Source organism: Epinephelus fuscoguttatus, linkage group LG18 (genome assembly GCF_011397635.1).
Source record: "Epinephelus fuscoguttatus linkage group LG18, E.fuscoguttatus.final_Chr_v1".
Lineage (NCBI taxonomy): Eukaryota > Metazoa > Chordata > Actinopteri > Perciformes > Serranidae > Epinephelus > Epinephelus fuscoguttatus.
The window spans coordinates 31,650,225-31,666,741 of NC_064769.1; the positions used below are offsets into that span (position 1 = coordinate 31,650,225).

General features: G+C 40.2%; 1 protein-coding gene across 2 annotated transcripts in view; it reads left to right on the forward strand.

Moving 5' to 3' along the window:
• LOC125905510 (leucine-rich repeat transmembrane neuronal protein 4) overlaps positions 1-16,517 on the forward strand; it is a 134,254-nt gene that overhangs the window by 12,048 nt on the left and 105,689 nt on the right. The gene's annotated exons all lie outside the window — the stretch shown is intronic.

Sequence of the window (16,517 nt, forward strand, 5' to 3'; positions counted from 1 at the left end):
GAAGATACACTTCTGGACACTGGATGTGAATGCTAATCCAGACTCTTGTCACTGAATAGAGCTTCCCCTGAGCTGATGACTTCACACTTTTCTTGACATAGCTATGACTCAAGATAGTTGGAAAATACCCATAGTCCCCCAACCACACATCCTTGATTTTTTTTCCCTTCCTTTTCACACTGACTTGCTGAAGTTACTCACTTGTTTACTCACTGGCTTAATTGATTAGTCACACATAAAGTGAAATGCATACTTTCACTGGCTGTCCACGCTCAAACTCACAGAGGGGTAGAAAAAAATGCACATTTTGTGACACACACACACACATAGAAGGAAGCTGTGTTTGATAGTCCCGAAAGGAGTGGGAATCCTTTGAAATGTTTTGTACACTGGCAAGTGAATTTCTTCAAAACAGTATTTACAGACTACAGCAATATGGGAATACCACTTTTCTCCTTTTGCTTTCAGCTTCTACACTCTTGTGTACCTGACATACTGCACCATTCTCCGTAAAACCTTTTATTCTACTGCTGAGTTTTCCCTTGTTTTCAAAGCTACGACTAAACAAAGCCGCTTCCTGATTAATGGGCCCAGTTGTAACACAGGGCCAAAGAAGGGCTAAGCCCACATGGATGATCAAGTAGCCCACCCTCTGAAGCTGTAACCCAAGCAGCGTAAAACATATTTTGGTTAAGCTCTCTATATATTTTCACATTACCAGCCCACTCATACTCACTCTAGTTCCTAAATTTTTTTTCGGCATATCCATTGCATGAATTTCTGGCAGGTTCCTCTCCAGAGGAATGACTATAAATGCAGAGATTTAAACAGCAAGAAGGAGGAGGAGGGCTCGATCCTCCACAATCTTTTCCATTTCTGTTAGTGGCCGTCTGGCTTTGCTGGAGGCAGGTCACCTGGTAATATGTAATACTTGCAGGTTGCTCACACAGGGTTTGACTGCAAAGAGGGACCACAAATCACCGCTGCCATTTTGTTGTTGTTTGCCCTTCCCTCCTCCATATAGGCTTTGAGTGCCTCCTTTCAACCTACAGTGCTGCTTTATATATACTGTGAATTTTTGAATTTTGAAACTCCATCGCAAGTGGTGTTGCACGTTTGGAGGATAAAATCATAGAGGATGCTGCAGTGAATTTTCAGTAGCTGCACTTTGTTTCAGACAATGCCAAGCGACCTTCCATTTGAGTTATGTGGCTTTCACATGGCCTCATTTTGACACATCTTTTGTGGCTTCATCTCAACACGCAATGCTGTATTCAAGCCAACAAAATGGGTGCAATGTGTTCTTATTTTCAGATCGAGACATGACGCACAGTTTGATCTCAAGCCAGCAATATGCACAGCATGTATGGAGGCTGAATATGACCTGTAAGCTATCGTATAGTCCAGTACCAGAACATGATAAATATGCCTCAAAAACACTGTAGAGATATTGACTTTTTTATTTCATGCAGTCCGAATAAAAATCTAAAATAAGCATCATAGAAATATTGGTTGTAGGGATGTTTATGATTTTATAAGCTTGTACAGGTGTTCATGTTCTTCTGACCGCCCCCCTGTAATTTAAATGATTAGCTAATTTGCACTGAATTGCTAAAAACGCAACCAGAGACAGCTGCCCACAGGAATTACATCTAAATGAATCAGGCATAATGATGATAGCAATAAAGGTGAACTTTAAAAAAAAGGCTGTGAAGTAAAGGATTGACTCAGAAAGTTAAATAAAATATGATTTAATTATTGTATCCTTTTTTTAGGGGGGTGGTTGTTATTATAGGCAAATACATGTTTGAAAGAAGCAGTCCCCTGCTCAGTCTCAGTTCTTTTACCCCATTTTGTTAATTGTCTCAGGGAACTTTAAAGCACAATACCATATGTTACCATTGTTTGTTAGAGAATCATTAATGCCAACAGTTATATAATATCAGGCAAACAATTGAAGGCTATTTCACTGAGGATCAGGAGGAATTAGCAGCAAAAGGGAGGAGGGAATACTGTCACACTAGGTGAAGGCAAACAAAAATAATGCATTGGTTGCCTTCCAGTATGTCACATTACAAGGGATAAAATGGCTGATTGTCATTCCCAACACTCATTTTCATTCCTGACACCACATGCCAGTTGGATTGGACTGCTTTCACGCTTATACTGCATGGTCCGGGGAGGCCCCGTAGGAGACAGTATCTGTGAAAGGTGCCCCCCACCCTCTTCCAACCCCCCACCTTCACTTTTCAAACGGTCCCCACACAAAATAGCAAAACAGCCTCTCTGTCGGAGTAGGCTTGAAGCGGGCCTGCCGTTTGCCATTCAAATCATTGCATCTATCATTAGCCTTTTATCTTGACTTGATTGAACTTGGCAATTTAGCTGACTCTTTTATCTTTTATCTGGGAGCCAAATGAAGCAGGAATCAACCCATACTAAGAGGGGCAGGGGCCAGATCAACAGAGCTAGCAGGGTGTAACAACTCTGGGGTGGATGGAAAGAATACTGCAATTATTTGTGATTTTTCAATAAGCAAGCATACGAAGGAACAGCTGACAAAGAAATGAGAGTCTGGAAAAAAAATCAAATAGTTTTTTTGACTTAAGGCAAAACCAGAAAAGATCAACTAATTGAGAGTGTGAGCCATTCAGTCAACAGAAGTCCATAGTATAGATGATATTGGCAACACTGTTGGGCACCCAATAGAAAGTTTAGAGGAATTCTAGTTATCATGCGACAGCAATGTAATCACATGTTCGTCAGCAGGTTCACCAACCGACCGATCCCAAAGTCTTCCACCCTTGACAAAAAGAAACATGGAGAGGCCAGTTCTGCTTAGCATTAGCATAGTGTTGATCAGAGAGTTTCTCAGCGTCCTGCAATCTAGATTCAAAAAGCCAACAGAGAGGACAACAGTATGGGATGGAAAGATGTGTTCACAATGTTACCTTTCATGAACAAAGCAAAACAATGCAAATTGAGGTTTCTGGTCTCACCAAAAATGGCATCAAAAACATCTACTTGATGTAGCTATACATTAGCTAGTTAATCAGCGTTTTGCTCACAGTAGCTAACTTAAGATGCAACTGTATTGTGTCTGTGAAGATTGTGACAGTGACGTCATTTGACAATCTTCAAAATGTCATTGTCTTTTCGACATAGATGAGTCTAGCACGTAGCATATCTCAGTATACCAGGAAAGGGTAAAGCTAGCTGAGACTTTGTCAGGTTCCAAGTGTACTCAACTGTTATTGTAGCACAGAGTGAAAATGGACGTGATTTCACACTACTTGGCATATTTGTCCATTCTGACAGTCACTACGTCAGATTAGGTGATAACGGAGACATAAAATTGTGCCGTGGCTTGGCCAACAGACATGACAGACCACATGCTGGTCCACAACCAATCATCCTTGGTCGTCTTGGGTAATTCCTGTCCTATTTTTCCTGTTGTTACTATTATTTCAGTCACTGTGGCTGTTCATGTGCCAGCTAAAATGTTACTGTAGTAATGTAAAAAGTATCACTAGACGACAAGTCACTCAATCCTTCACAACAGGTTCCAGCAAATGTTTCACAATAAAAGCCTTTTAAGGACATGAAAGGATTCTCTCAACTGAAATTATTATGGGCTTTTAATTTGAAACAGATACAGGAAGTGTTGAGTTTGAAATGATGCACGGTGCATTAAATTTAACATATCTCTAATCTTTAGAGGAAATATAAAAAAACAAAACAAAACTGGGGTGTTGTCGACATACAGTTTTCCACGGCAGTAGATCGCTCTGTGTTTCTGTTGGTCAAAGTGACGGCTGTGATGGGAGCAGTTGTGAACAACAAAAAGAAAATCAAACATGCTAGACTTTATGTCAGGACGTTGTGAGGTGTCCGAGACATGGTGTCGGCTGATGTCTACTATGACACACACAAGATGAAACGATGGATTATAGTGTACGACATTAATTGACGTTCATGGTCTGAGCAGACACTGCAACGTTGCGTCGGGCTATAATTGTGCCGATATCGTGCAGTGTGAACCTGACATTAGGAGGGGCTAATTCTGATATTCTCCACTTCCATAAGCTATACCTATGGGAGGGAAGTTTTCAGACACTGGGGACGAACATCAGGCCATTAGCTGAACACATTTTCTAATCTGTGTGCTCTGAATGTTCACATTGGTACCTTTTGTTCTTAACACATCCACTGAGAAGAATGTCTAAGATTTATTGCATGTTTCAGCTTCAATTAGTTGATTTGAGTTGAGTGCCTAATGATAAGTTCAGTAGCAGATGTTGCGTTACAGGCTCTCAGTTGTGCACTTTGTCGTTTGCTTCCATAGACTGCTTTTTTTTTTTTTTTTTTGTAACTTAAGGCCTACTCTGCTCCGCCCTCCGCTGCTTCCTGCAATCTGCTAATTAACTAAGTACACCTGTAGGGGATTGTTATTGTCAACAGTATGGCATTTTGGCCTCCAGTCTCTGACAGCAGAGCACAAAGTGTACAGCCATATTATGAGGCCATATTGCATGAAAATAATTCAAACCATTTGTGCAAACATATGGAGGGAAACTTTTTGAAGGCCTGGCTTCCTTTCTATCTCTGCACTCTCCATTTTGTTCCTTGTGATATCCTTGAAAATGTATTCTCCTCATTCTTATCTGTCCCTCTGTCTCATCTTAAAACATTGTAGAGGAGAGACAGGAACTATCAGTCAGCAGTCCGCAAAGTCTTGAGTTCATCTCAGAGTGTGCTCCGATCTTGTTTCTACATTTTGTTGCTCTCGCGTGGACATAAATCACTCGGCAGAACGCGGCGGCACCTGCTGCACTCTCCCCACCTCACAGCCTTGCTGCCTCTATTCAGGCTCGAGGCCATAGCGGCTCAGGTCTGTTCATCTCCTCTGAGTGGGAATTGCTTATTCCTCCTGTGTCACTCATACCATTTCTTTCATTTGGATTCTGTGCCATCACTATAACTCACCCTGGACCTCTTCACATGATTGTCCTCTATAAGCCCCCAGGTCCACCTGACATGAATGTGAGTTTGGCAGCTTTTTAGTGAATTGCCCTGAAGATGGTGCAGTCCTCATTTTCCTACGTCACTTCAACCTTCCCACAGAGGAATTTTTTTGTATCATTTCATTTCTATCTTCCTTTCATCTGTTCCTCTCCAGCAGTGGACTTGACCTGATCTTGAGTCTGTGCCACTTATGTCACCTTTTCATGTATCACAACTTCACTTGGCATCATTTGCCATATTTTTCTAACCCATCATGTAATCTGGACAAGCCGCTTGTTGACATTTGTCTTTTTTTCCATGGCCCCTTCCTTTGCTTCTCTCATCTTCTTTCTCTTTGTACAATTCCGGTGCCCAGCAACCCTATCATCATCATTTAACCTCTACCATCATCCATCCGGAGCCACTCATTTGTTGTGTGCTGTCACTGGCAGTCTGAGCTAAATGACAAAAGCTAATTTAAATCTCCTTCTTAGATAAAGATTTTGATGACATGCCAGGCCTGCTCTGACAACTACCCACTAATGCTACCCTAATTTACTCACTACCGTCTCATCTTACCCAACTTGTCCTGGAAAGTCCTGAAACACATTTCTGCCAGCAGGACTACTACGTGCCCTTTTGACTCTACCTCTTCATCCCTTTCTCTGATACCTCTCCTGACCTTTTCTACGCTACAATCTCATCCACTTACTATAATGTCACACTGCATATAGCTGTCTTTGAATTAATTAATGTTGTTCCTATTTTTAAGAAACCCTGACATCTGATGCTAAAACCTAGGCAAATTATACGGCACCTACTTCTCCTGAATGTACTGCCCTTTAACCAAGTGTCTGAATAGGTCTTACAGAGCACCGTGCTGAGGCTGTTCTCATTGCTGTCACGATAGAGATTCACAACAGCATAGAGGGTAACTACTCAGAGTCTATACACCTGCCTGCTGACTATAAAAAAAAGTTGCTGACCTGTGGCCTTGCATTTATGTATAGGTAATTGATTAGGGCTACAACTAGCAATTAATCAAGGAAAAGAATATTAAAAAGGTCCAAAAAAGAATATTCAAGGTGCTATATACATTGTCTGGGTCAGGATTGCCTGCACACGGCTTTCACTTTCTATGTCACAAGCCAGTATGGAGGTGGCTGAGTCGAAAAGATGGTGGTTAGCAGTGCTAGCAGTGTGACAGGGTGGACACAAACATGCATGAGCCTCCAGACAGGCTACCAATACAAAAAAAGTGAAGCTTGGATAGCAACACGCACAGGGGGAGCATGATTTCATTACCTGCTCAAGATCAAGATTAAGATCAAGATTAACTTAACTGTCCCATACAACACGGTACATGAATAAATCAATATTTCACACCAAATGTAACTATATATGTACATATATATATATATATATATATATATATATATACACCTGTACAATCTAATCTCCTACCAGAGGGCTGCAGCTTACTCTGCATGCAGAGCATGAAATGAGTCACTGACAGTCTTATTGACTTGACTTAGTAGCCTGCTCAGCACGTCATTACTTGACTATATCTTTACATAACAGATAGTTTGCTCTTAGTCTGCTGCTATATTATTAATGTTCTGAATGTCATATACAGAACCTTTAACATTAATAACAATAACATAAAGTAATTTACTTAGCAAAAATGGCACATGCTAGATAAATACAAACAGCCTCCCCTTGCCGCTTTTCTTATGTGAAATCTTACTGTTTTAAACTGATCAGACCAAATAAGCCTCGGAAGAAGTCATCTGAGCGTCTTAGAAATTATGAGTATATTTTTTTTTAACTTTAATAGTCTAAATGATTAATAAAAAGTGTATTCATTCCTGAGGAGAAAGATTGCTAGATGTAGCCTGAATGCTTATTATATGCTGATGACATTCAACTTTACCTTTATACTGTATCTAGCTACTCAGAAATAAAGCAAAACTCCTCATGCAAAGTAGCTCTTAATATGAAGTTTCTGGTAACTAAAACTACCTACAACAAAATCTATAGCCTTCCTTGTCTAAAAACACCACATCAGATGTTTAAAATTAGTGTAAGTGGCAATGTGTTATGATTTGTGCCCCAAACTGACCAACCTAACTGTCATAAATCAGTTCAGGGAGGACCCATGTGCAGAACAGCAAATAGATTTAAGGTTTAACCAAAAGTGGGCTTTAATGCAGCTGAGAAAAACAAAACACACAAACAAAACATTCGGAGCAAGCAGGCAACCAAATGTCCCAATAAAAGCAGAACCAAAACTAAACTGAACACCAATCGGGAAAAATGATGAACAAACACAAGATACCAGACAGGAAAAGGAACAGGGAACGACACCAAGAACACAGGGACGAGAACAGGAATAAATACAGGCATGAATGCAGGATGAACTGACAAATAACAAAGGGAAACACGCAGGTATGCAAAGGAAACTAATCACAAGCACAAGACACAGCTGGAGTAGGAGGACACAAGCTAAAGGAGGGAAATGGGGATTGGCTAACAATAAAGGTGTGGTTGGGAACACTATGGTGGAGCATACGAGACTAATACCGGACAGGTGTGAAGGGAAGACTCTGGGAACAGGGAAGGACTAACGAGACAGGTGTGACAGAAAACAGGCGGGAAAATGCACAAAGACAGGAAGTAAAACCAGGCACGACACATGAGGAGAGTCTATAAAATAAAACAGGAAACCGATTTGACATGAAACAAGGAACACAAACAGAAAACTCCAAAACTCCATAGAATAACAGAGTATAAACCAAAATCGAGGCTCACGGCACTAACCTTCTCCCTACCAAATTTTGTGTAAAACCAGGCTACTTTTGCCTCACATAAATTATTGACAAGGACATGAGGCTGATTAAAAGGAATGTAAATGGTATTTTTAGGAAGTTGAACACAGAACTAATAGTGTTGCTTTTCTGGAAAAGGACCAGGTCAAACTGAGGCATGCACCCCTGCTTACTAACTAAATCTGCTGCCTAGATTTACATGCACAGTGTGACTTCTCGCTTCTGTCTATTTTTGCAGTAAGAAAGTATTTTGTGGGGTTTGTTGGATGCCCTCATAGCAGGCTTTGCCACTGCGATTTGATACTGGCTGTCACAGATACATTTTTGCTGTTAAAATTAAAGGTAAAAGTGTGCCGTGACTAATTTGTCTTGTGCCACTCTACTGTAGTAGCTGTTTCTTAAGGTGTGAGGCAGTTTCCCTCTTTGCCTGTTTCTGTCTCCCTTTTTCTACAGTCCAAGGTCATGGTGTCAGATTGTTAATTGCTCAGAAAAAATCAACACAAACACTGGGAGGCTAGCCAAGGGCAAGTAAGCTATCTGTAATTCAGTGGGGAGGCTGAACTTCTCGATGCAAGTGTCTTCACTCGACAATTAGCCATGTGGGAGACTTCAAATATGCACTACGCGTGAGAGAACATCTCTCTCATCCGCTAATCTTGTCTGTTTCACACTCTGGTTCCATGCTGCTGCTTTCTGCACCCCCGTTTGATCCATGCTTAATGAGGGTGTTAGATCACCAATATAGCAATTACATTACCTGGAAAAGAGGCAAGTCTCCTTTCTTTTCTTCTCCAGTTTTTGCAATGCAGCCCAAGTGCATCATTAATGCTAAGCTTCCTGATGCACTGCATCTGTTATCCGTGCTACTCGTCGCTGATACTCATCTTAAAATCTTTTACAATTTGCATGTGATGTACTTCCTTTGTACCTACTCGTTCAGCAATTATTATTTTTCCCCCCAAGTGGTCTGTTCACTTTTCAAAGCCATTTTTCAAAGCCGTGCATGATTTGTTTCACACAGGTCTCTTGTCCTTTTTACTGCCTCTTACTTGCTTGACTACCTAGTACTGCTGCTGCACATAGCTTGTCCCTTTCAGCCTCCCAGATGGATCAAAAAACAATGACATACTGTAAGTGCATGTAAATGGACAGAAAACGCCTTTGTTTTTGTAAATTGGGTATGAAAAGAAACCCAGATTACTGACACAGAACAAATGCTGAAGGGGTAATCTCACATTAGAGCGACAACTTGCCTGCCCCAGAGTGATCACTGTTCGGCTGTCTTCCCATTTTTGACTCTGCATTCGGTTACAGCGAAAGCAATCATAAATGTTCCTAAATCAGCATCTATCCTGCTACATTTATTACAGCGTGTAATATAAAACTGTCCCTATTAGTGAAACTGTGCACCAGAGATGCAGGAAGCACACAGCAAACATTTCCATCCCATCAAGCCAGCTCTCTCTGTGAGTCCTAAAAGCCTTATTTTTGTAAAACGTATGAGCCAGTTTGGTACGAATCTTTCAACCCTTTCCAGCATGAATCATCTCCTTTGACGATTTTCCACATCTGTGTCTTCTGTATCTTAAACCAAGATGGAAATAAAGCAAGAATAATGTTAATAGAACAAGAGTTAATCACTAAATTAGACAAAAAAACTTGATAAGATGGCTATTTTTATAATTGTATGCCTTACGATTTTTGCCTACTTCAGGAGAACATATTACTGCCACTGGTTGTAGGTTGTTTGTAATTTTAATTGCATGGTAGTTGTGTGAAAGGAAAGTTAGATATTAGTGCAGCTCCAGCCCAGTGAAGCACTATATTTTCTCATTAAATATGATCATTTTCAGTGAGGTTGGACAGCTTCGCTATCACCTTTCCCATTAGTCACAAAATTCAAATACTTGTTAATCAGTAAGTATGAGGGAAGATGAAAATGAGTCATCCGTGGACCTGCATCTCCAGCTAAGTACCTGCAGCAGTGCATCTGTTCAGGCCTAAAGTGATATAAAATGAAGAAGTAAAAGGCAACCAAGCCGTCCCAGTGATAGGCCTTTTTAATCACTCGTTTTAAATCTTCGGAGCACTGTTGAATGAAGCACTTCTGCTGAAGTTGTGCAGACTTGTTCACTCTTACCAGAAAATGATGTGCCATTTAATGAATTGACAATGAGTCAAGTATAATTAGCCTGTCATCCTTGCATAACGCCGCTGTCAGATGAAAATATTTAAGCTTTCCAAAGTCAATTTTATATTTCTATTTAATAGGTTTCATGGGGCCTAGTGTCAAGAAACTTACTTAGAATTGAAGAGTGCATCTTTCAAGGAGCTAAACTCTCAATTCATTACTTCTAGGAAGAGTTGTTATCCGATTCTATAGCTCGTCCTAATTAACCAACTACTGTAATTAAGAGGAACACTCTAAAAACAGGGAGTCGAGGCCTTGTCTCTGCAGCTCTCTGTGGGTGGACAGAGTATTAAAAGACCACAGATCTGTGTCTCCGCAGGATTTCTGTTATCCGTCCTGATTTTTTTATCTGTTCAAAACCAAAGAACAAAGTCCATGATCTTTCCACTGACATTTATGTCTCTTGCAACTGCACTTTTATAGCTGTCAATGAAACTAGTCACATAGAGGAGAATGTAAAATAGACACGCTTTTGTGCAGCAGAATTTCCTTACTTTCCAACACTGATATCATCTTAGGACCCCTTGCTGGGGTCACTCTTGCTTTGTATCCTTTGTACACCCCCTCAGCTGTTTCCACTTAACTGATTACACCTCTTCACAGCACTTTGTGGGCGTGTATACGCTGCGCATGATTGAAATCTCCATGAATCTCCTTTTGTGATTTGTATCACCCTTTAGGATGAGTCAATGTACATCTTTATCAGATTTGTGCTTTCACTCACACTGCAGTTCAAAAGTTTGGAATCCCACATGACAGTCATTTGATTGGTTACAATCAGACGGCTTTGAATGATCTTTAGGTTGCAGAATGTTCTCTTCACAGATACATATTATTTTGTATGGTTTGTTTGCAAAAAAACAAAAAAAAAAAAAGTCTGAGCAACAGTTCAGTATTGGAACTCACCAGTCATAGGTGGTTTTGTACCGATACCGCACTGCTTCCCATTCAAATAGTGGGAACTGCCCATTGGTTCAACATCCCATTGTTCCGACCATATTAAACTCATTGTTCCGAAGTCTGTTCCGAAATCATCATGATGCCCTGTGGTTAAGGTCTGGTTAGGTTTAGGCACAAAAACCACTTGGTTAGGGTCAGGAAAAGATCATGGTGTGGGTTAAAATGAAAAAGAAAGTGACAAACACATAAGCCGTGAGCCTTGTCCGCCTCAAGCCGGTCGCAGTGCACCATACGCCCACCGCGAGCCGTTCAGCACTGCGGACAGTCGGACTAATGGGATGTCGAACAAATGGGCTGTCGAACCAATGGCATGGACCCCAAATAGCATCTATGGGGCTGAATCACACTGCAAATTTCGGTGCGAGTGTTCACAGTCGATGACAATCTCAGCCACTTCTATACAGATAAAAGAAAAATGTCTGGCTGCTGAGTCTCTCCTGAGTTAGAAAGACAATTATTGATCCTTACTCAAAATTAATGTTGCTGTTTTTAGTACTGTAACTGTGATTAAGTGGAAAGTTGTAGTAGTTTTTTATATATAATGTGAATTTGTTATCAGAATTTGTTTATAGTGTTTTCTATTCATATTAATATATTTTAGTATACTTTGAAAAGTATACATTGAGTATAATTTTAACTGTGAAGAGGCTGTTGTCAAAGTTGTTGACCGACACACCATCACAGCTTAAACCAGTGGTTCCCAACTGGCCCAGCCACCGGAGCCAGATTTGTCCTTAGGCCTTGTTTACACGGATACTGATACAAATAAAAACAGATTTTTATTCATCCCGTATAAAAAAAATTCCGGGTTTACACGATCACTTGTGAAAACAATATCCCTGTTTACTCGAAAAAGCAGAAACGGCAGCTTTTTGCTGCAGTTAGCATGCCAGGCCAGTAGGTGGTGATACGCCATATATCAAACACCATAGAAGAACACTCTGCGCATGCACAGTGATTTGTTTTCCTCTTGGCGCTAGTGATAAAAACGATGATAAACTACATTTTAACCTCATGTAGCATAGTTAGCTGCTATGCACTTGCTAATATTGGGCACCGCAGACGTCTTTGTGCGCCGATGTAGCGGTGATGTTGATGCAGCAGTGCTTAGTTCATTTGTAAGCTCGTAAATAGTCCCAAAAGTGCTAACAAAACGTAAAGAACCCGGCATATATCCGTCGTTGTTGTTGTGGTTCTCGTGCACCTAATGGGCATGCGCGAACTGGGTTGCAACGTCATTGTTTTCCAAAATCTCTGTCTATCCTGTTTACACGTCTCCATAGACATAGATATTTTTAAAAAACGCTGGTTACGTGTAAATGATAGGTGCAAACGCAAAGATAAAAACCAGTATAAACAGGCCCTTCATCATAAGATCATGGTTCACAGAGTTGAAAGTATTCAGCGTCATACTTGCATTTGGCCATGTTGTCCAGCTAGTTTGCTCTCCGTCTGCAGGAAACGGCATTTCAAAATAGACACTATGTGCCGTAAATTCACTGTACTTAAAATAAAGCGTTTTTTACGAACTTGATGTTTGAAGGTCACTTGCGGTCCATTCAGAATGGGCCCATGACCCACTTTTGAACCGCGACCCACCACTTGGGAACCACTGGCTTAAATCAAGTCAATCTAACCGCTGAGTAGACAACAGAGGGTTCACATAAAAGCAGCCTCCCCAACTATTTAGAGCCCAATTGCACCGTTGTGGTTCAATAATAATCGAGGGTCACTTATCCTTTTGTAAACTGGAGAGCAAATCACAGTCAAAGGGTATTTGTGATGGGTAATGGTTCCAAAGTAGTCCTCCCTGTCATGCAACACTGTGGGGACATTGACGAAATGGAAGATGGAATCATTTAATTCTTCTTCTTCTTCTGGGGCCAAAACTTTTTCAAACGTAAATTTGGTGTGTGAACTATGCTGTCTGTGTTTAAAGAGCTGTTATTGAGGGAAAGAAGAGAAACATCAATATAGGAGACAGTGGATATATCTGAGGTGGCCAGCCTTCTATGCAATGAAAACTGCTCTGGATGTAGTGATTTATCTATTTTAAAACCACTCTGCTTCAGTATTTCTATAAATAATGAAGACCACTGGCTTATCTTATATAGAATTCAACATATTCCAATTGATGTTCATGTCATATCTTGGCCAATTAAAATGCACTGTCTTCAATTGGATTAATTCTTAATACATTATGTGACTTTATTATGTTTAAGAAAATGCCCGCCCGACCTTTCCCAGAGCAGGAGATGTACCGTCTATGCTTTCATTGGTCCTGACAGCATTTAAGTCATCCTGTTCAGCAGATTCAACAGGCGGAAAAGATAGACTGGCTCGGGGTTGAAGTGGAGTAAGACAGGTAGGCAAGTGGACCTGGCAGAGAAGCACGTTCAACAGGATGGAGCAGTCGACAGGGCGACAGGAGAGGCAGTTAGAAAGCCAGAGGAATCAGGCAGTCATCCAGACTAGACAGCTAGATTGGCAGGCGTCCGTCCACAAAGACACACAGGCCTTTGTCCACCGACAGCTGTCCGTCCTCTGATCGGTGATGGCTCAAAGCTTTTTTGAACTAAGATAATAAGTCTGAGGCAAGGCCCGGCAGATTGGCATGTTTTCCTTAGTGGTCAGATCAAAACTGTGATGCACTGGCGACGGTGTGTGTGTGTGTTCTAAGAATTAAAGGGCACTTTTGATGAGAAATGTGTCGCACTTGTTTGGTTAATTATGCGACTTGGATTGAAAAATTACAGCTAAAATGAAAACATAAAAGTAAGACTGCATGTGATGCTGGGCTTTGTAGAATACACTGAAGAAGTCATATTGTTTGTTTTTTTATTGATAGACTGAAATAAATTAATTAAGCAATATCACATGACAGAGTGTGTTTTACTGTCATTATTGGCATGACAGTGATGCATATGGTCTGAGGCACCTCCATAAACAAAACTGCCTTGCTAGCTTAATTTTTTTCTCCCATGGGCATATCTAGCTACTACAACCTTAAACTACACACATAGGCTATTTTTAAGATACATTATCGTGTCATCGACGCAACAGTACATCGGCTGTAATCCAAACATTTCTAACAGTTAACTGCAGAGCACTGTAAAGTCCAACAGTCAACATTTACTGAGAAAAATATTGATGTAAAGGTTTCCATAGTTTACATTTTAATCTAACAAAATATTTTAACAAGGCGTTTGGCCTTTCAAAAATGTTTTCACTGCGATGGCAAAACAGTTTGCTCTCAGGCTTGGTGCACACAAGGGAGGCATGCATCAATATTACGGTGGTGATCTTCCAGAAATAAATGGCATTGTTTAAACAAAATTGGTTTAAATTAAAATTGAAAACAAAACAAGGGTGGGAAGAGGGTTTCTGGTTTTAACCTGGGGTGAGGGGTTCGAACCCGGGTGGGGGAGCCCTCCTATGCATGTTCTCCCCAGGTACTCCAGCTTCCCCCACAGTCCAAAGACATGCACATCAGTTTAGTTGGTGACTCTAAATTGCCCATAGGTGTAAATGTGAGTGTGAATGGTTGTCTGTCTCTATGTGTCAGCCCTGTGATAGTCTGGCAACCTGTCCAGGGTGTACACCACCTGTCACCCGATGTCAGCTGGGATAGGCTTCAGCCCACCCAAATCCCTTAACAGTACAAGCAGTTACAGATGAATGAACAAAATGATGCACTTTGGGTCAATATTATAGCCTGTTCAGCTCTGGAGGTTACAATGTTGCCATGGAAATGACAGAGTAATATTATTGGTGATGAGCACGGTGTGCTATCATGTTGATTTGGCCACATTCTAAATTAAGCAATACACCATATTTTGTCATCATTATTAGTACAGCAGTGAGATTAACTGGTCAGATATACATGTTGTCTAACAAGAGTTAACATCAGTGTAACTGTTGTCAGACCATACAAACATTTCAAAGACATTACTTTGGGTTCCGGGAAGTTGTTATAGCCATTTTTAACCCTTTTTTTTGTCATTTTATCATCATTCTTACAATTGCTTACAAATAAATCCAAGAAATTATTATTTAAATAATTATATTCTATTTTTTAAATGGAATTTAATATTTTATTCATGTTCATCATATTTTATTCCATTTAATATAATTTTATTATATTTTTTTAATTTCTTTTTTAGTGATTATATTTTATTCATGTTTATTATATTTTATTTCATTTTTATTATATTTTTATATCATTTAATTAAATTAATTTATAATGGAAAAACAAATGTTGCAACACAAATTTTTCATAGCAGCCATTTACAAAACAAAATGGTTTTCTAAATGGTAATTTTGAAACAGAGTTACATTAATGCAGCACCGTGTTCATTGGGCATGATTGTCACATCTGTATTTAAAAACTATGGGACAAACACTGTCAAAAAAAACAATTAAAGTGTCAACCCTTCAAATGACCTGCAGTTATCATCTTTGTAGCTTGGAAATGCGGCTATTAATTTTATGTTTTCACCGTGAGTTTTGCGAGTGATAGTAAAACTTTTCTCTGCTCAGGATTTCCAGTGATTTAATACATTGCAATTAACACACATGATTTAGCCCCTTCCATGTCAAATCCCATTGAAACAAATCCGGTTTCATACATTTTAATAAATCAAAGGGCTGGTACAATATGTGAGTGCCACTCCAAACATTTCTGCGAGTTACACCAGTCCAACAAGAACCGTAAGAGCGAAAGCAATCAGACATCACATTTCAGATACTGCTGTGATGTGCTTCCAGTCTTTTACACTGTGTATATGAAGAACTCACATGAAGGGGTGTGGGTGAGTGAAATATATTGATGTTGAAAATCTAATGAAATTTCCCATGCCTTTCAAGTTTGATCCTTCTCCAGCGTGTAGGTGTCGGAGCAAGCTGGCTGCATGTGCTGCATCCACTCGTGCCTGCATACAAAGTAACCTTCATCTCCCCAGCTCGGCTATTCTCGGAGGTTTCATTCCGTTGTGTCTCCTATTCCTCTTTAAGCCCTTTTTCCTCTGCTGTGTCAAGCACATATTATTTTTAGTTAATTACCTGTCTCTGTCAACCTCCAGCGTCCCACTCTGTGGCCTCGCTGCATCAGCCTGGATTCAGGTTGTCTTCCACTGCAGGAAAATGTACACCTCTCATGATTGATGACTTCTATTCTCCCACAGCTTCACTTTAGTATTCCAGCCTCACATGTCCAAGCTGCGAAGAACATAATATAAACACTTGTTCCAAGAATAAGTCCCAACCCATTGTCCACTATTTTTTTTTCAATGCGTGTGTGGTGTTCCAACACAAACAGAAAGACATCCCAAGACATTTTTGAAAGATAAGGTAGAGGCTACAGTGTTATATCTCTCGAATACACATACTCAAGCAGTATCTGTCAAACGATGCAACATGCTCCATGTCACAAATATTTGAGGGGCCATTTTTCATGTTAAAATATAATGGTCCCTTTTATCGATTGAATAAGAAAGGTAATACAAGCCCTGTATTGACAAAACTGACAATGGATA